Source organism: Protopterus annectens, chromosome 3.part1, assembly GCF_019279795.1.
Source record: "Protopterus annectens isolate FY-2018-M chromosome 3.part1, PAN1.0, whole genome shotgun sequence".
Classification (NCBI taxonomy): domain Eukaryota; kingdom Metazoa; phylum Chordata; order Ceratodontiformes; family Protopteridae; genus Protopterus; species Protopterus annectens.
The window spans coordinates 596,650,333-596,672,521 of NC_056732.1; positions in this window are offsets into that span (position 1 = coordinate 596,650,333).

Genomic DNA, 22,189 nt, shown 5'->3' on the forward strand with positions numbered 1-22,189 from the left:
TGCTGCAAGGTTCTCTTGGTTCAGATTTATTAGTTTCAACTCTAGATGTATGTCCAGGCCCTCTAACCAGATCATAATTCAAGTTTAAAATAGATTCAGCAGCCTAAAAATTCTTGTTGTTCTCTATGGTAGAAGGCAGTGTTACTGAGGGGTTATCTTCAATCACAGGTCTCCAATCATCATCTGAACTATAAGATACTGATAAGTAGAGGGAAAGGAGAAAGTGAAGGAGAAAGGAGCCAAGGAGAACAGTGTGGGGGGTACGGTTCAATTTGGGTGATTGCAGTGACAAGTCCAGGTGTTAAGTGTTTTTGTGAGAGCTTTCTTGAATTCATGAACCTGGGTAATGTTTTTGAGGGTGAGGGGAAGCTTGTTCTATGAGAGAGTGGGTGAATTGGTGTAGATGTTATGGCCAATAGATTTTTGGGTTTGTGAATCTGTAAGAGACATTAGTCTGAACTTCTGTGGGTTCAAGGTGGGTGTAGAGAGAGACAAGTGAGGAGATATGGCAGGAGGAGCACATGTTCAGGATAAAATGAATGATGAGTAGTTAAGTTAGCAAGAGTTAGTGAGGACACTCTAGCCAGTTGAGTGCCCTAAGTGTGTGACAATGATGAGATTTGAAAGGTAGATTAGCATTAAATTTAGCAACTTTGTTGTAGGTGGTTTCTAGTTTGGAAAGTAGTGAGGACTCTAGGTTTGTTAGTATTTGTGAGCTGTAAAGGAGGTTGGGGAGAAGGTATGCTTGGGAATGAAAAATTCTTTAGAGTGTTGAGAGGTAGCTTTGGTTTTGGTACAGTAGGCCCAGCTTTTGGTGGGTTTTCTTGATGCAGTGAAGTATGCGAGGGTCAAATTTAAGCTGTTCATCTATGATTGTACCAATGAGCTTAGTGTGGGTTTCAGGGTTGTTTGTAATATTGTTAAGTGACAAGATGGTGAAAGAGGATTTCAGGTGTGAGAGGGATTTGGGGAGGAAGAGTAGAACTTTTGTCTTTTTGGGGTTAAGTATGAGTTGGTTGTTAGTAAGCCATGTTTTACTGAGGTTGAAAGATTTTTGTGTAAGGGTAAGCAAGTCAGAGGGGTTGTCAGCAATGGAGATGATTGTGGAGTCATCTGTGTACTATATGAGTGGCAACCAGGGGTGGTTCATGCTATTGGACTGCAGGACTGCAGTCCCCCCGAAAAATAAAACAAACTTAAAAGAAAAAAAATGAAATGAAAAAAAGAAAAGAAATACAAAAACAAATGTGAGTCCCGGACTTCCGCACGTGCGTTATTATGCACTCAGGAATCAGAACTGCTGGTGAATCAGTCCGGATAGGAAAACAGCCATTTTCTGCAGTTACAACTGCATAGACTAGAACGGGATCAGACTGCAATGTCTGTAGGCTGGAACCTGCTCTCCTGGGGCCAAGGTCCTTGCTGCTGTCTTGCAAGTTGTGGAGCTTTTGAAAAGCGATGTAAGTTGAATGGAATCGAGCTGCAGGAAGATAATTAAGCTTAGGTAGTGTGTGTGTGTGTGTGTGTGTGTGTGTGTGAAGTGAATTAATCTCAGGTAGGGTGTGTGTGTGTATGTGTGTGTGTGTGTGTGTGTGTGTGTGTGTGTGTGTGTGTGTGTGTGTGTTGTAAAATGCCCCCAGTGACTAGAAGAACCTGGTGGTGGCTAGACTCAAACCATGTACCTTGGGTGTAGGCAGCAAGAGCTTGAATTCCCTACCCACCACCACTTGTGAAAGTTTTGCTTCATATTGTTGTTCTGTTCCTCATAAAATCTGTAGTTTTCTGGGAAATAATGACAGGTATTTGAATTTCTGACTTCATATTCTTCAGAAAGTACATGGTAACACAAAACCTTTTATTCTAGCAATTTTCTGTTTATAAGATCATTGTTCACATTGTCCAAGTTTTTTTGTACTAACAGGTTGTGAGCTACGGTGACAACTGAATTCACTGAATATATATGAGGGGCTGTATTCCCCCATTATTGGCTTTGTCTATGTTTTTTGTGCTAAGACGTTGAGAGCTATGGTGAGAACTGAATTCACTAAATGATAGCCATTTAAGTCTCCGTCTACCTGTCTTTCAAGAAACAGCTGATTTGGCATTGTGGTATGTTCCTCTGACTGTAGTTCACAGGGTCCTGGGTTCAAGACTTGGCACTGAAATGCATGGAGGTTTTATTTTTGCTTCATATTGCTCTTCTGTTCCTCATAAAATCTGCGATTTACTGGAAAATAATGACAGGCATTTGAATTTCATGTTCTTCAGAAAGTAGATGGTAACACAAAACCTTTTATTCTAGCAATTTTCTGTTTATAAGATCATTGTTGGCTTTATCCATTTTTTTGTGCTAATACATTGAGAGCTACAATGAGAACTGAATTCACTGAATATGTTTTGGGGGCTCTTTTTCCCCATTATTGGCTTTGTCTAGTTGTTTTGTGCTGACGTTGAGAGCTATAGTAAGAACTGAATTCACTAAATTATAACGATTTAAGTTTCAGTCTACCTGCCTTCTAAGAAATAGCTGATTTGGCATAGTGTTATGTTGCTCTGCCTGTAGTGTACAAGGTCCTGGGTTTAAGACTTGCAGTGAAATGTATGGTGGTAACATAGCATTTTATTCTAGCAACTTTCCAAGGTTATACAAGTAATGTTTAAAATGTGTCCCTAGTTTTTGGGCTTTTATCTGCCCCAATAAATTTTGGCTTTTTCTAGATTTCTTGTGCTTCAAAGTTGAGAGATACAGTTGAGTGTCGAGTGGATTTTACAAGGAGATGACACCTTGAAGAGAAGTTTAGTGCTGCTGTGAAGATTGTAAAGATGGGTAAAGGCTGCCAGGCTAGCCAGATAGAATTGTGCAGATAATTCTATCATTTGTAAATATAAATGTTGAAATGCAGGCTTGTTTTCTTAAATGAAGGAATATGCTGTGAATGTTGAACTTATAACAATGTAGCAACATTGCCCTCTGCTGTAAAGAAAGCTAAGTCAAGCATTTCTTATCTGTCCTTTGAAGTTTAAATTATTTTGTGTGAGTGCCTTTGAAGTTAGAATTTGGAGTCGGTGAGTCTGGAGTGAAGCATCCTGCCTATTGTTTTAACTTAAGGAATAATTACTACAGTTTACATGTGGAATGCCTTTTATTGATGTAGTTTCCTGCAGGTGCAATATAACAAGAATGTAGTATCTATCAGCCTGGGAACCCCAGGAAAGTGTGAAATGATGTAATGGGAATCAGGACTGAAAATAGCAATTTAAACAGAGCGAATCAGAAGGCAGTAAACATGTTTGTCTTGAACATCCAACTCACATCACTGTCTTGCTCATATGTAAGTTATCTTAGACTTGTGTTTTCTTTTAGAAATAGCTAGGAACTAGAAAGATTAGACTAAGTGTTTTTCTGTGATGTCAGAACTGTACTATTGATTTATTTAAGTATTTCTGTGTGGTCTCTGAACTCTTGACTAGCACTGTGTAGTAAGATGCATTGTCGTGTGCATTAGCATTTATTATTAAATATTTGTAATCCTTTCAACTGTGGCTGTTTTGTGTAGAGATAAGTTAAGCTCTAAGAGTACATTGCATGTATTAGTGATCCTGTACCAAGTCCCTCTAATAACCCTTGACTGTTTAGTTATACTACCAATTGGATAATAATATTGCATAGTAATAATTGGGCACCCTTTTAAGGGACTTTGAGTAGCTGATAAGTATTAGTGGGTGGTGGCAAGTGGAACTACCATAAAATCTGGGAGAAAAAGGCACAGCTGAAGAAACTGTGTCAGCCTTCCCCAGGAGTGTCTGTGTGGTTGTATAAACTCTTCTCAAAGTGCATGTGTTTGTGTGTATGTGTGTGTGTGTGTGTGTGTGTGTGTGTGTGTGTGTGTGTGTGTGTGTGTGTGTGTGTGTGTGTGTGTGTGTGTGTGTGTGTGTGTTTGTGAACTACTTGGGCATGGTCACGAAGCACTGGTTGGACAGAGAGGGTGCTAGTGGTTTTAGCTTGTCCACTAAGCTGAGATCTGAACCCTATAGCTGTGCCAGTGGGGAATCTTATTGGGGAACTGGAGAGCAAGGGAGTGTCCAGCCCTGGACTGACTGTGATCTCTGTGTGCTTTTAAGTGAAATTGCACATTACTGTGTGTACTTGTTTTCCATTCCTCATATATGATATGCCCTCTCTGGTGTTAGTGGTGAGGACTTAGGCTCCTTGATTACTGGGCCAGGGCATGGGCATCACAGCTGCTGATGCTGAGTCAGTTTGGATTGTTAATAGCACAACAGGTAGTACACTTGCTTTTGATGCAGAAGGATGTAGGTTCTACTCCCACAGTATATAGATACATTGCTGATAATGTATTGTGTTGTACTTTTAAATGGGGTGGATGCTGCAGTCCTGAGATTGTCCTCTTTGGCAGAGATACCTAGTAATGATGAACCTGTTATCAGTCTGCCATCCATTCCCTATTGCAATATTACTAGAGTATCACTGCTTTTATGTAATATAGGCAATTTATTTCTCAAGGGCAACAGACACTTTATTTGTAGATGAAATAATGAAATATAAAGGTGTGTGCTAGCAGCAAGATCTTCATTAGTTACAGATCTCTTTGATGTGGAATTATTTAGATGACTTTTACTTCTGCAGAGATTGTGCATATTTACTGATACTGGTGGATTGTAGAAGTTTGAGTAGACTTTTATGATGGAAATGTTCTGAACTGGGCAGTTTTGTCATTATTGCTGCATGCATTTTGTTTCATTGTTTTCTGGAAAAATGTTCAAAACAATACATTTAAAATGCCTTCTAACAACTGTACTGTATTATACCAGGAATATAATTTAATACAATCAGGAAGATGTATCAAAGAGGCCGGCCACGGTGGAGCAGTGGTTAGCATTGCCACCTCACAGCAAGAGGTTCTTCGGTTAGATTCTCAGCTGGGATGCCTTCTGTGCGAAGACTGCATGTCCTCCCTGTGGTAGCGTGAGATTCCTCAAGGTGCTCCAGTTTCCTCCCACATCCCAAAACATTCATTAGGTGGATTGGACACTCTAAATTGGCTCTCGGTGTGAGTGTGTGTGTCTGTGCCTTCTGTGGAAGGTTGGGTGCCGGGCTGGCAACTCAACACCGTAAAACTCCACTGCCAATCATGAGCAGACAGATGATCAACTGTGGCAACCCCTAACTGGGAAAAGCCAAAAGAAGAAAAGGAAAGAAGGTGTATCAAAGAACACATGTATGTTTCCTGTGCAAGAGGCCTATGATTTGAAAACAGCCCATAGTTAATCTTTATCTGCCACTGGCCAGATGTATTTTCTTTGAATGTGGGTTTCAATGCTGTTTCAATGAATGTGAGTTACAAGGGCAGAAAAGTTTTTATGCTAAGTCTATTTTTATTGTAAGATTGCATTGCTTTCTTTAGCAGATGTCTATTAGTGTTTCTGCTGTAAAATGTAAAATAAAACTTTTAAATGAAATCCAAATCATTGTAGAAGTAAAGCAGTATGCAAATTATAGTGTTTAGGGTAAATGGGGTGAAATAGCCAAATATTGGGACATTGGAATAGCTGCAGTGGAAGGCCGCATTCGACCATGATTTTGTGTGGTGGGAAGGGTGGCAAACTCAAGACAGCCCTGGCTGAACTAGGCCTCTCAACTGTCCAGATTTTTGCAGAATGAATAGATTTTTGCTTCTTATTTTTGGTTTGTTCCTCATAACATTTGTGTTTTTTTGACAAATCATTAAAAAATGAAGTCACTAAATAATGACAGACATTGAGTTTCAGACTGTATGCCCTTCAGAAAAATGCATGCAAGACCTGTTAGTCTGTCAACTGTCTAAGTTTATACAAGAGCAATTTTAGTACTGTTCGTATGTTCCCCCAATATATTTGGCCTTCTCCAAATTTCCTGCATTAAGAGGTAAGCGCAAATAAATCACTTTATAGAATTAGGTATATCCAAACCTGTCAAATGTCCCCGATTTTGGCTCACAATGTTGCTCTCCCCCTAATAATCCCTCTGCAAAATGGCAAATTTGGAAGAAAACGTGGAGGGTTTACAATAAATAAATAAATTGTAATGATCAGTGTTATAGATTACTTTTAGTTTCAGAAATGCATGCAGATTCTCTTATTTTGTCAGCTGTTCAAGTTTGCAGTAGTAATATTTAAAAAAAAAGTGTCCCTTCTTTGACAGGTTCCCAGCTGTATTGTATGGCTATTTTATATTTTTGCATCACATTTTGGTCCATTTATCATAAAATTTTGATTTTCTGGGAAATTAGTGCCAAATCATTAAAGATTAAAGTTAAAAAATAATGACAGACATTTGAGTTTCAGATTTCATACTCTTCAGAAAATTCATACTAATGCAAGACCTAATTATCTTTCTAAGTTTATAAGAGCAATATTTAAAAGTTGTCCTAATTTTTGGGCCTTTGTCCCACTTCTATTTATGGATTTGTCCTGATTTCTTGCTCTGAGGTTGAGATGTACGACAAATGTATCAGAGCCATCACCGTCAGCCAGAAACATTTCAAAAAGTGACATACTTGTTGCACCCCACTCCCACACGTAGTGACTCTGGTTGTGTCCAAGCAAGTCAAGGAGCAGTTATGCAGTGTTAAGTGTGCAGAGTATTCCCCCCATCCAAGGTAGACACAAGTACTACAGTGGCTTTTCATCTGTTTTGCAGAATGTTCTGGTTTTCTGTCATATTTTTATACTGTTGGTTTATGCTTCTTCTTATCCAGAAAATGCATGTTGTTGCAGTACTTGTTGTTCTGTGTTTAAGTAGCAATGCTTTAATGACCATCAGGAAAGCTTGTCTGTGACTGTAAGATGCAAGTAAGCTTTAATAAGCATATTGTTAAAGAATTACCAACATTGAAAGCATTTTTGTCATTGCCATGCAGAGAATATTTACACAAATAGATAGCATATAAGCCTTGGGTATTGAAATGCATATGACAATATTAGTAATAAAGGACAGGATTGCAGTATTTTAAGAAGCACATTACATTTGTTCGAGACTTACAGTCATCTTTGCAGGCTTTACCTGTAAACTAAACAGAATGCCAATCTATAATGCATGGTCCATAACCTGTGCGGTAATCATTTAAGCAATTTATCTTGAGCTTGTTTCTTGTTTGCTGTTCATTTTTTACTTTGATCATGTTTTTCCCCATGAAACAAGTAGATAGTTGTTGTCAGGCAGCAAGTCTTTTTTGGATAAGAAACCTTTTTACAAGTGGGGGTATCACAGAGATTGCTACTTTCAGCATGTTACTTGGTACTTTTATAAACCTGAATATAAATTATAATTAGAACTGCAGTGCAAGGCGAAGGGTTTGAGCTGAGTGCTGCTTGTTTTTTATACTTAATTTTGACTTGCATTCCAGTAATGTGTTTAAAAAGTAATTTATTTTTTCATGCCTAACAGTTTCCATCTAGATATAAAGTAAGCTGTCATGTAGCCAATGCATTGTATTTGTTTTTCTTCTACACTTCATTTTGTCTTGATTGGACTCTCTTAATGATGGCTTGGCACCCAGGCAGCATATTTAATTAACGTCCCAGTTTTTGTGTTTTTTAGCATAGCCCCACTGCTTTCTAGTTGGCCAGACTCATTCCCATTGACCCCACCCATTCAGCTGTCTCCTGCAGCCCCCCTTTGAATTGAAGCCACCAGCCACCACTGGGGGTAACAGAGGACAAGATATGTAAATGTGGTTAGTGAAGATGTTAAAAAGAAGGGGGGCTAGAACTGAACCTTGTGGGACACCCATTTTTATTGGGAGAAGAGGAGAAAAGCAGAAAGCAATCTGATGGATTGTTGTCTGTCTGTGAGGTAGCTGTTAAGTCAGCTAAGTTGCTCTTAGCTAGTTGTTAAGACTAAACCAAGATTATGGACAAAACATTATAGCTACGTTCTAACTGATTATTATCAGTTAAAGAATAATTTTGCTTTTTTAAATTCTCCAAATACGTTTGTCTCTTATATGGTAACAAGATCCCTATATGAGAACGGAAATGAAGTGCTAGATGTTCATTCAGTCTCTTGGTGCTGTTCACATTATGCATGATGAAGCAGAGGTGGCATACATGTGTTTGTAGTCTGCTTCTTGATATGGGTTCACTCAGTATAATAAGGACCAAGACAATACAGTGCCTTTTCAACAATATGATTATGAGCTTTAAAGTGCACTAAGAAAAATATAATGGATATTTATTCCACCTTTGAGTCCATTTTTAAGGTGGATCTAGAAACAGAGAGAAAGGGGAAGAAAATAAACAATATGCAATGAGTTATATAACATTTTTCCTGTCCTTTGACATTCTTCTGGGCTGCACTTTATTCATTGAATATCTTAGTCTAATAATAACATGGCTAATTGGATGCCTATAGATGCCCAGTTATGTTCACATTTGACAGTAAACAATGTAGATGGCATGCTTTGTTATTGGTTTCAAAAAAAATGACCAGGATTCCTCCACTTCTGTAGTTTTGTGCTTTTTTTTATTTCTGTAACATATTCCTCATTTTAAAGATCACTGCATTCTAACATATCAGTTGATATATCACCAAATTCTTTTGCACAGCTGCTTGCACTCTCCCCTTTTTTATCAGCTATTTCTCTTTTCTCCTCTTCACTAAAAAATACTCTATTGATGATCTCTTTCTCAAGGCTGTATTCCTATAAAAGAAGGCACATCTGAGAGGTACTTTTATTTGAGACTGTTTCCACAGGATAATGCCCATCTACACACCACTACAGTAGTAATGTACTTGTGATATTGCAGCATGTCTTGTAATATTTCCAGTGCCTTTTTTGTCATCTAATACACATGTACCTCAATTAACATAATATTTCCAGCAATGCTGTTATCCCAGTCAATGTCACTGTCATAATTAATATGAATATATAATGTTATTATGGACAGCCCTGGTGGATGTCCCTACTTACCGCTCTCCCTTTTGGCATGATGTGTTTCACTACTACCCTTCATTTTTTCCAGTGTTATCACTGCTCTTATCAATATCTTCCCACAGTTTACCCCCCATAACACAATGTACATAACCCTTCTTTTAAATGACTCAAATTATCTCAAGACATCCATTAACATTGTTTCAGATCCACACCCATTTTCCCCACCCCACCAGTCCATGGTGTCATTCTCTGAACAATGACCCTTAATGAAACAAGGATTATCATGATGCACCACACTCTCAGTCTCCCCACTGGAGCTTTTGATCAGTACCCTCATGAAAAAAATCTTAGCATCCCCATTAATTAAAGATGTTGGACAATAGTTTTCCAACTTTTGCTCCTCTGTTCTCCCTTTAGCAATACCACTATTATTTCCTTATTTGCTGAACTTTGAAACCTATTTCCTGTGAGAATGTTCTGAAATCACCACTGCGGCACCCTTAGACCTGCTTCTTCTATCATCCACTGTGATGCTATTTTACTCCCTGTCCTAACCTTCTCACTCCCCTAAAATAAGTGATTGATGCAACTGTTTCTACAACTTGAAGTTCCAGTCTATCAACCTCTTACCTTCCTCAATTAAATGTTCACATATCTAAAAAACACACACTTTTCCATTTCTACTTGATTTGGCTGCCTACTTACCTGGGCAGTTCCTCATAGAAATTTAAGAAAACCTAACATGTTTCCCCATTGCTGTATACAATGCCCCATTTTGTTTTGGTTCCCTATGACCTTGACCATCTATAAGGCTTCTGCTCCCTCAGACTTCAAGTCAGGTACCAAGCTGCATGCTTACCTTTGTTCACAGTCATTCCATCTCTTTCCTCGACTCTGCTTCTAACCTTCTTTCTGCTTCTCTCTCTTTTTGCATCATCTCCAAGTGAATATCTTATAATTCTGTGTACTTTGCTTCTCATTATTGTTCATAATTCTCACTCTCTATATAAATATAACACCCCACTGATACGCATTATAATTATGAGCTATACAGCATATCCAATGCATGCAGTTCCTTATCTGCTCTGAATTTTGTTTTAGATCATATCCCTTGTAGATTAGGTAACATCTTCTCCAATCAGAAGCCTTCTACAAATACTTTATGTTTATGCTTTGCAAAGGTTTGCAATCTTCAGTAGAAGCATACTGCTTGAATTTTCATATCTTTTTTTAAAGAAGAAAGATTTTTATAAGATTATTATCTATGGCATAGGCAACGTTGCATTTATATAAATGAAAATAAACCATAGCTACACATTATCAGTTTCAAACATTATATATTCCCAACAGTGCTGACACAACTGTAGCTGAAAACATTATATATCACTTTTAACATATCCAGTCATTGTTAGTTAACCATTAGATAGCTCATTCATATCATGCCTTCTTTAAAACCTCATTCCTCCTCTGCATGAATTGTTCCCATATTTTTTCCTATGTAATTTGTTCCTACCCTTTTCTAAAGATCCCAGTTCCAATTGTTTTATCTCTGTTACTATCTTCACTACTGCTAATAAAGTTGGTTTGGACTTTGATTTCTATTTTCTAGTAATTGTTTTTTATTTTGTTTGTTTGTTTTTTTTTTTTTTGCAGCCGTCATAATTAGACTTAGCAAGTCCTTTCTATGTCTAGGCAATTCCAATTCTGTATCATAGCTCAAAAAATCATTTCCCTAGTTACATCCTGTTTGCTCACCTAGCATCTCTGACAGAGCAGTCTGCAGGAAATCTTTAAAGTCTGCCAACTCATTACACTCCCAGAAAATATGTTCCCAGTTACCTCTTTTTACCCCCCTCACACTTCCAACATTTGCTGTCTACATCAAGAAAAGTTCTTTGAAGTGTGCTTGGTGTATATGAATTTCTCATATTGATCCACTTTTGCAAACAGTTCTCTTTCCATTCGACTGTTTCATTTGTATATTTCTAATTGCTCTTGACCCATACTTAACCTGCTCAAATTTTATGTCAGATCACAGATCCTATATCAATCTGAGATATCTATTTGAAACACAAGTTGTTTATTCACATCATAGTATTTTAGCACATGTAAATTTAACTAGTTTCCTGAGAATTTCTGTTCATACCTAACTTCCTAGGCTATGCATTGCAACGCACTTTTTCTTAACATCTCTATAATGATTGCTTATCTTCAGGCTTTGGAATTTATGCAAGTTAATTTAATTTTTTAATCAAAATCCCATACCTCTGAAGTTAGACAATGAACCATGTATTTCAGTCTTGTGACTCCTATTATACATTTTTCTCTTACTTGGTTCACAGCTATGTTGCCTTAATATATTTAGCAGCTGTTACAAGCTCTTGTCATTCTCTTCTTGTGTATGACCACAATTATAGTATATAGTCATTTATGCTTAAAAATATCTACCAATCTTTCAAACATAAGTTGAAGGAACTTGTATCTTCCTAACAGACTATTGAATGTAAACAACCCTTGCTTTCTTCATCTTGTATCTGAAGAATCCCTTTTATCTAAGTAATTAATGGATAATGTTTCATTGTAACCATTTTATACTGATTTTGAGATCAATAAAATGTAAGTCGTTTAATGGATACTATTTTCTTTTAATTGCTTTATGCAGATCTTGTGGATCAATACAAATGCAAATGTAATGATGTGCAGATTATTTTCAACACAAGTGGCTTTTCTTTTACATACCTTTGTAAAATGGTTGCATCTAGCACAAATACTACAAAATTGCTTAAAATATGGATGGTTATTATTTTTATTATTTTAGGGACACCTAGTACATGAAACTTGAATTTTTATTGAAATATTTTGTCTTGACATCACGATTCTGTTTCTTTTCTCTATTGCACTTAGTGTGCATTTTTACACTTTCTTTTTTCATAATCATCACTATCACAATGTAGTCTCACTTTATTTCTAATTTTTGCTTTATATTTTACTCAAATCATTTTTTCTTGCATATATTCATTTCTTTAGTTAATTTCTTTAACTGTGTATTATTTAATTTCAGTTGGTCTGCATACACCAATTGCTTTTGAGAACAGCTCAATTTCTCCTACCAGCTTTCCTCTTGCTTTATCATTTCTTATTTCATAAATTATATTCTACCACATTCATTATGCATGCAGTTCAACAACATTACAACCCATAGCTTTGTTTTGCACTTTTTGAGACAAGCACTTATAGTCTATGTCAATGTCAATAAGGTCTTCTGCCTTTGAAAAAAGTAAATGGTAAATAAATGGCAGCATCTATTTAGGCCTACAACTTCCCAATACACTTTTATTTGGCCAGCCTTTACATGGTTACCATTTCTGGTAATTCTTTTAGACCACTTGGCCTATATTTCCTAACACCCACAAGACAAAATTCCTAAACTCTGGGGCTTTTAGGCCATATACCTTGGATGTCACATCTATAGAATTGGACCTAAGGTAGAAGACTTCCATCCAGTCCCACATTGGGGTTTATATCAAACTTACTAATCATTGAATGCATATTTGTCAACCCCCTTTTAAGTCACATATCAGAGAATGGACTATTAATCGAAGTTTTGCCTAGGGAAAACCAACAGTAAACCACCCTAGTGACCTAGTGACAAAAAACAAAAATCATAAAACTTAAAACCCCCACATCCCACCTAACTATATATATGAACTTCAAGATCAGTAGGGAAAAGGGCAAATTCCAGATCTTTGGTGAAAAGTCCATTTGCTGATTTGTGACTTTGACAAAAAGCGGTCAACGAATACATAAGTTTGACTAGGTGACATAGACCCCCACCTTGTATGAAGATGTCCCACCCTTCTTCTTATACCCAAAGTTCTACATCTTCATAGGTATTGAATACCATCTGTGTCATGCTCAGAGTATTTGAATGCCTAATGGTCCTGTTCTCCAGGTAGCCCAGTCATATTCCTCATGTCTTCTGTTTTCCCTTCCTCTTTTTAGACTACATATTCCTCCAGCATCTCTTCTTCAACTGTCTAAAGCTGCCATCATTGCCATTTCACCTGCACCCCAATAAATCTTGCTTAAGACCCTGGTAGTTAGCTCACCTCCAGTGATCTGCAAAAAATATACGTTTCAATCTCTCATATCTTTAATCCCTCATTTCAAGACTTTTTAATATTCCTTTCATGTTTCTTTCCAAACTGAAATAGTCTAACCATATTTCAAAGTCTGTATGCATATATGAAAATGATACCCAACTATATTATGCATTCTCTGACTTAAATGGACATTTCTTCCTTGTTTTATCCAATTTGGTCCAAACCATCTACAAGCAATGCTGCCCTCGCCATATGAAAACTGTCTTCCCAAAATCATCTCCATAAGTTGCTTTCACCTCTGGCCATGCAGTTATTATGCTCAACCACCCTTCTGCCTATTTCCTTTATTTGCACCATTCAGCTTCTTGGCTAACCTGACAAGTTGCATTCTTTCTTACTTACATTAATATGGACTTTCATCATTAGGCATTAACTGTAAGTTAGCTAAATAGACAACTGCTATGTATTGAGCTATGACTGTCATCCCTACCCCCATCCCCCTTTTCTGGGCTGTTAGTCTACCACTATCTAAATGCTTCCCATTTCCCCATTCAAATGTATCAGTTACAAAGTTCATGCAAATTACGGAGCATAGTCTTACCAGGAATAGTTGGAATATCTCTCAATGTATACAAAATATACTTCAGGATCATTATTTTGATTACATCTGCATTCTGTTATCCAAATAGCAAACTAAGAGTCAAATGGCTATTCTCAAATTCAGTAAAATGCCTGAAACACAACTTAAATAAAAGTTTTCATTGTAGGCCATGCTTGCTGGATGATTTTACATTAAATTCCTACATCTGCCATTGCTAACAGCATCTACTTTGATACAGCTATCTAACGTACTAATTACCTTACTTGACAACTCTTCCTAATTCATTCATACAATATTCCGCCCAAGTAAAATATACTTCCAAAGCAAAATATTTCACTTCTGTATTTTTTGACACAGTTGGGACTAAACTCCAAATCTCAACAATGGAAAACCTTAAACTCATGAAATGGTACTCCAAGCCTTGCTGCCAAGTGACATAAATGACTCAAATATGGCAGGATGACTGTCTTTCACATTCTATAACTCTTCTAACAAAAATAAGAAGCCATTAGAAAATAAGTTTACACTCTCCACTATTGCAACCTCCTCTTTATTCTTTACTACTATACCCTCTTTCTAATTCAAATATATAAATAAAAACAAATAAACTGAGGCAAGGTGAAAGAGGATGGCATTGTCTTGTGTCTTTCATTATATTTCCTGATCTTGCCTCATCATCTTGCATGAAAGGTATGAAGGCCATATAAAGCTATAATTGCTTTAATAGGTCTTTTCTACACATGCGTCTGGCATAACATATCTAATTAATTCATATCTAACAGTATCAAAGCAATTTGTATTATCAAAAAGAACCACCAAAGCCTCTTTCCTTTCTACCTTTCAGCCACATCTTCCAATCTGTGGCCCATAACAAAGAATATGTGTTCAACAATCACCATCTTAAATGGGTGTTGATAAAGTTTTCCCTAGAGTTTAGTGTTTTCCCCTGGCCCACATCTGTAAAGGTATCCTTAATGTCTAGTTTTTCCACAAACACGCATTTGCAAGGATGTTGCTGGTGTCTAATGCTGTCACTGACCCACATCAATATATTTTGGCTATTGTCTAGTGTTTCCCCCAAACCCACATCTGTAAAGATATCCCTGATGAGTAGTTCTTTCACCAACCCACATCTGTAAAGTCAACTCTAGTGTCAAGTGTTTCCCCCAACCCATGTTTGTATAGAGATCCCTGGTGTCTAGTCCTTCTCCATACCAAATCTGCAAAGATATTCATGGTATCTAGTACGTCACTAACCAACATCTCTGAAATTTTCCCTGGAGTGTAGTGATATCCCCAACCCTCATCTATACACCTGGTGGCTGGTGGTCCCCCTTATCTAGTGTTACAAGCTTTGTTAATTTTTCTAGGGGTGCATGGAAGTATGACAGCCACATCAACATCACCGCAACACATTAAACAAGCAATCTAAGAGATCCACTTGAACTTTCAAATCATTAGGTCCTTACATATTCTTTTAACCCCATGATATTGCCCTTTAACTATATTTGGAAAGACAAATCTAGGATGCATACTATTAAACTCCAGAAGACTATTCTTCCAACAAGGCTTGTGATAGAGGCTAGTAGATATCGTACCAAAATCATTCTTATACAAAGTGATAGAAAGTCCACACTAGTCCTGGAAGATATCATTGTAAATTTCAGAAAACCAGTTGTCGATTCTAAGTATTGGATAAACTCACATAGTTCAGAATATTCCCCATCCAAAAACAGGAGAATATCATCCATGAAGCACCTATATAAGTGGACATGCGAGTAATAGATGCTATCAAACAAGAACTTTTTCTCCCAACAATAGACAATTAAGTTAGCATAGGAGTTTGCGCATGGGGTGCCCATAGTGATACCCCATTGCTGCAAATAAATCCATCAAACATAAAAACATTGTTAAACAAAACCATATCCAACAAAGTAGCAATATCACATTATTACTCGCTATTGTGTCTATGTGATTTAACATCTCCCTAATAGATTCCAGGCCATATTCATTGGGTATGGATGTAAATACATTTTTTACATCCAATGTTACTAATATACATCCAGGGGGCAAAGCTTCTCTAGTATATATGCCTATATCATTCAATAACTGAATGGTATCCTTCAAAATGGTAGGGATTTCTTTTACTATGGGTCAAGTTTTTTCTCTGTATAGACCGACATAGTTTCAGTCACCCATCCACCACCTGCAACAATAGGCCTCATAGGGGGTGAACTCAAAGACTTATGCACTTTTGGCAGGCCCTTGATGTGTGGAATAAAAGGCTGTTCAATACATAGATAATTATACAGTTCAAAATCAATTTGCCTGCACATTAATAAATCATATAAATTATCCTGCACCTGTTTAACCAATTCCACGAACTGTGCAACATCTAAAACAGTATATGTCTCTATGTCTTGTAACAGCTCATACATAGCACCAGTATAAGCTGTATAGTTCATGAGTACAATCCCCCCACCCTTATCAGCCAGCCTAATCATCAAAGGTATGAAAAGGAAGTATGACAGCCACCTCAACCCCACCCCAACACACTCACAGATTCATTCAATATATATACCCACTCACATGCACACACAAAACAAACATAAAAAAGCATGCACAACACACACACACATGCACACACATACACACACACACACACACACACACACACACACACGTATGCACACACACACACACACACACACACACACACACACACACACACACACACACACACACACACACACACACACACTCACACTCACTCACACACACATGCTTAGACTACCTTACCACTAAACTCCCTACTTAATTACCCCTACTGTGGTAGAATTATATGGCCTTTTGGCAGTGTTCATTAATGTGAGAGAACAGGAGCAGGTGTGCTAATCTATGCAGCTGAGTGATTCTCTGAATTGATTGGATGCATAAATGCCTTACTGAAGGCAATTCCAGGGAAGTGCTCATGGCTAATTAGCATATGGCCCCCCCACAGACTACCTCATTAACATCCGCATGGCCAAACCCATTTTGGTGCTGCATTTCATCATGCAAAGTACCCTGGTAGAGTTATCTCTGAACTAAAAAAGTTACTGTAAGATGTAGACCTTGAGTACACCTTGTGGTAACTTTAATGAACCCCCCCTAATATGTGGGTATAACTTTATTGATCAATAAAAACTTCCTGGGCTTGAACATTGTTGTTTTTTATTTCTTGATTTTATTTCATGCGATCTTGGCTCTTGTATTATTCCTTTATTGTTGGGATGCTTTATTTAATTAACCAATTCAAAAATGGCCAAAGTAAGGAACTGTTTATTGATAAATGAAATCACACATCAGCGTTAGTGTTTTTGTCATAACAAAAACTTCATCAGACTGTAATTAGCAAAGAATTCTTTGTAAATATTTTTAGTTATTCTTTATTTGAATACAACCTTCACGGACATGGATAAAACTTTTTGATGAAGGGCCTATGGTTCATTATATGAGGTCAGTGACTCTGAAATGGAAAATAAACTATCAATATTTATTAACTTGACTCCAGCATATTGGTGCAATGCACTCTCATCATTACATACATTTCCTAGCAGTTTTTCCTGTCTTTAACCTATTCACTTTTTGTTTCCAGATCTTTCTCTATACTTTCTCAAATCTCTCACACATGCAGTGTCACCATCATCACTTAGGCCATAACAGCCATACACACATACACATTAACATTAATATACATACCTCTCAACTGTCAAGAATTTTGCATAATGTTCAGATTTCCGCCTCATATTTTGGACTGCTTCTAATAAATTTTACAGTTTTCTGGCAAATTATTGATGACTGAAGTAATTAAATAATGGCAGACATTTGTGTTTCAGACTTCTTATTATTTAGAAAATAAATGCTAACACAAAAAATTTTATTTCAGAAACTTTGTAAGCATTACATAAAATTGGTACCTAATTTAGGGCATTTCTACCCTTTATTTTTGCTTCTTTCAGAATTCTTGCAGTAAGGGGTTGAGAGGCATGTGCTCTCTCTCTCTCTCTCTCTCTCTCTCACTATCTCTCTCTCTCTCTCACACACACACACACACACACACACACACACACACACACACACACACACACACACACACACACACACACACACACACAGGCGCGTGTATTTTAAGAGTAAAAAGTATTGTTATTTGATAGCTCTTTTATGGTGTAGGATCTACGTACAGTACATGTATCCTGTGTTTGATATGTGCAATAGTATACCTGAGGAGTCAGCCTCTGGGTAAAGTAGGATTCAGTAACGGGTGGCCTCCTGTCCCACTTCAGGAGGAGAAGGGTGTGACACCTTTCCTTAAGTGATAATCATCTGTATCAGTTAAAATGTTAGCCTTAGCCACATACAGGATTTTCATAGGCATATATGAAAAAGGTATATATAATTTGCTGCATTCACAATAAATTACTAGCAGGGCAAATAAAACATTCAAGGAAAAATATCTGACTACCAATAAAATTATGAACACATGGATACCATCTATCATCCCTCCCACAGTGTGCTTTTAAGCCAATTTTCTTCTGGAAAGAGAGGCTGTCATGGACAGATGTAGGTAGCTAACAATCAATTTTTGCTTTACTCTCCATATGATAAATCATCCAACATATTTAAAATATAGCAAAACAACCAAAGTCAGCACAGGATCCAAAAAGCACGTTTATTGACTTCTCTCTCTAGCGCCTCGGCCACAGTAAGCCTTCAAGGAGTCAAGATAAAGGAGTAAAGATATTTAAAATATAGCTCTGCTGAAAAATCTGGCAGTGTCAGTGAATGTATACTAAGGTGTATTGCAATTGTACATTTTTTTACATTCTTGCCTACCAGACATCAAGGTTTCCCCAAGCACACATTCCCACTTGTGTTACAGTTTACTGGGAATGCTCACCAAGTGTTGGAAAGAGACAGCACTCTGAGGGGAGCTGTTATTCAAGCATCCATATGTGAACATTGTTTTCTCACTGGCATCCAAACTATCAAGACCTTTATTTTATGAGTCCTAACTCTGCACCACAGTGAGAATGATATGCTATCTACATCATCATGGAGACCCACAGTGACATAATGTTGTAAGTGCCCACTCCTGTAGGCTTACTATAAATGTTACCAAAATTTGGTGGCATGATGATCAAAAAGCACCCTCCCTCCCCACCATGATGCACACTTGCATCTCCATACCTTAAAAAGAATGTGGCATAATGAGTCATACTCCTCAAAGACTCTCCCATCCAAGGTAGTCATGTTCATCCATCAGGTACCTGAGACACTAAACAAACTTAGGTTACCTGATCCCTAGTAGGGAAATTGTCCCTGAGCACCACTGGAATTGATTACAGCTACTGTATTCTTCAAATAGATATTTTGATGTCTGTTTACTGTGTTTCATTCTAAACAGATTTTTTTTCTGTTTATTGCTTTTTCTTAGATTAAGATCATGGATGATAATTGTCCCCTGGACTGGACCATTTAGTGAGACAGCATATACATAAATGAATACAATAGATAGCTAGCAACAGAACTGACATAAAGAGATATAGCTCCTTATTTTATTCCATTTAATACTATCATCTGATACTGCAGCATGGCTTGTCTAACTTGCCATTATCCCCTGGTGCAATGGAAACCTTAATTAGTAAACAAGGCTTACACTACAATCTATTCCACAGATCTGTTTCAAATAAAACAACCACATCATCATAAAGATGCAATGAGTACCGCTGAAGTTTATATTTTGCAATTGGAGCTAAATTATAACTATGCAGTACACTGTGCATGCTCATTCCAATAAATATAAGTACTAATGATTTCTCCTTACTTTCTTTGTATACTAATCAAAAATGAGCTCTTCACTTTCATTCTTTTGGCAAAATGGCAGATGTGAGGGAATCTTTATATAATTTAAAATACACACAATCACACATGCACACACTCAACATACATGGGCACAGAAATACACACACATACAATCACACACACACACACACACACACACACACACACACATGCACACGCACACACACACGCACCCTCTTATTAGATGCTTTTGAAACAGTTTGCAGGATGCTATAAAATGTTCACATACACATAGTACAACCACATACAGTCCAATACATGCATGCATGTGCACATGCACACACACATACACATTCTTATTTTTTCTGTTTGCATAAGTTTTCCGATGAACTGCATGATGTCCATCTCTTATCTCTCTGTCTTATACCAAGCAGTGGATTTTATTTATCTTCTGACATCTCCTTCATGTGCCCAGCATCTTTGGATTCCTGATCCCTCCTCCAGCAGTATACCTTGTTTACATTCTGAGAGCATGTGTCTACTGTAAAAAAATAAAAAAATAAATAAAAAGCTTGTTAATTCTGAAAATAGGAAATGCTTTTTCCTCGTTTTCTCTTCAGTAGTGGAATACATCTGACCCGTTTTACCATCATTGATTGCAGCTACAATATGCTCAGTTTCTGACAATCTTTTGCAAAGCAAAGATTCACTTATGGTCCCATGAGCTATATAGCATTAATAGAAATGTGCATACCATGGCATATCCTGAATTTACAACTGGTTCACTTTTTATAAGCATGCCCTGTGGGGTTCCATGCGAGACATTTTTTTTTTAAATACTGCATTCATAATTTTATCACAGAAGTTTAGCTGCTATAGTTAAGCTCATAGAATCATAGAAGGTTACTAGGCTAATGGCCCTAGGGCTCTTACAAGCCTAGCCAAGTACAACCGACCCCTGTTCCCAAGCATATCAAGGTCTTAAGTGGAACTAAGCCAACAACTACACACCCTGTCCAAGAGGGACACAGGTCTAACTCCTGGGGTTTATTTGCTGTTTCCCTTCCAATCTTCCAAATTACTCCTAAATATGGTCAGCAAAGGGCTCTGTTTCACCTCTGATTCATAACTTTTGCAGTCTTCTTTGAGAATAATAGTCCAGCAGTCAGGTTTTATCAATCTTATTTAAATGCAAGAAACAATGTGAGAGATGAAGAATGTGCCAAGAAGAAAAATCCAGACTACAAAGCACTTTTAAACATTAGTGGCTTTGATCTGCTTTAATATAGTTACCTACTGTTTGATATACACATTTAATAACTCTAAACACATGCCACTCTAACTGCCAAAGTGAATAATAACAATCTGATATACATTTTATTGATTTTAGTTCTTTTTACAACTATGAAGCTTACTTTGATAGCATTTATTTCATAATGACTAACAAGAATTCCACCTGACATGTTTTCTAATTATAGTAGCATTGCTGTGCAAGAAGACCTCACCAGCTCCATAGATATATATATATATATATATATATATATATATATATATATATATATATATATATATATATATATATAATATATATGTGTGTGTGTGTTCAGGAGTATTAATGGATGCACAGTCCAGCTCATGAATCTACTTATTATGTCATATGGAAAATGATTTGAGTTTTTGAACAGATTATGTGTTTCTTTTATCTGTTTAAATGTGCCAGCAGCAGAGGATGCAGTTTCATTTCACATCTGCATATCAGAATAAGCCCCATTTGCCAAAACTATATTTTAAGTTAATGCTTGAGCACATGCCTTCCTCATGGCCATCCTCAAAATGTTTACAACACTTTTTATTTTCATGCTAAGCAGGAGACTATCACAAGAGTATTTTTCAGATGAACTAAATCAGTGCTTGATAATCCTTGGTAAATATTAAAGCATACCTTAACCCAGATTTCACATTTCACTGCACTCAGCTTTTTGACCCCATTATTCATGATAGAACAGCAGCTGCTCTTAGCATCAGTGTTAAAGGGCCATCAAATATAGCTGAATGTGCTTTGTCTGGCAAGTCTCTAAATCTGCCAGTGACAGAACTGCATGCATGGTCATGATTTGAATGGTTATAATTTTTCCTTTCAGTGTCAGCTAGGAGCACAAGTATATTCTTATGAATCAATGAAACTAAATCTGTCTTAGACTCACACATGCAATTAATTCACCATACCTATGAATCATTAATCAGGATATCTGCAAGTTACAGAAGTCATTAAAGCTGAGGAAGAAATTATGTGACTTGGTTCTATGCTGTGCTGCACAGTGCAAACTGCTCCAGTTCTTATAAAAAAAAGAAAGATCACCTCTTCTTCACACAGTCTAGAGAAAGCATGTTATGTGCACGTTTCCTAATTGGTAAAAACTGTTTAAAAGTGCTCCTAAACTGTGTAAAGCTTCTGAGAAAAACATAATTCAAAGCTTCCTGACAGGCTCATATTGTTTTAATGTGTTGTGCATTTTTTTCTGTGTTCAACAATGTCTTATATTGCCTTTTTATTATCTTTAATTGGAAATGTGTGAAGCGAATGCAAATGGAAATAGCAAGATAAACCTTAAAGATACCCTATCAAAATAGGAAATTTGACAGTTGCAGTTTCAGCAAAACTCATTCACATGAAATGTTTATTCTGAGCACCACTGTCGACA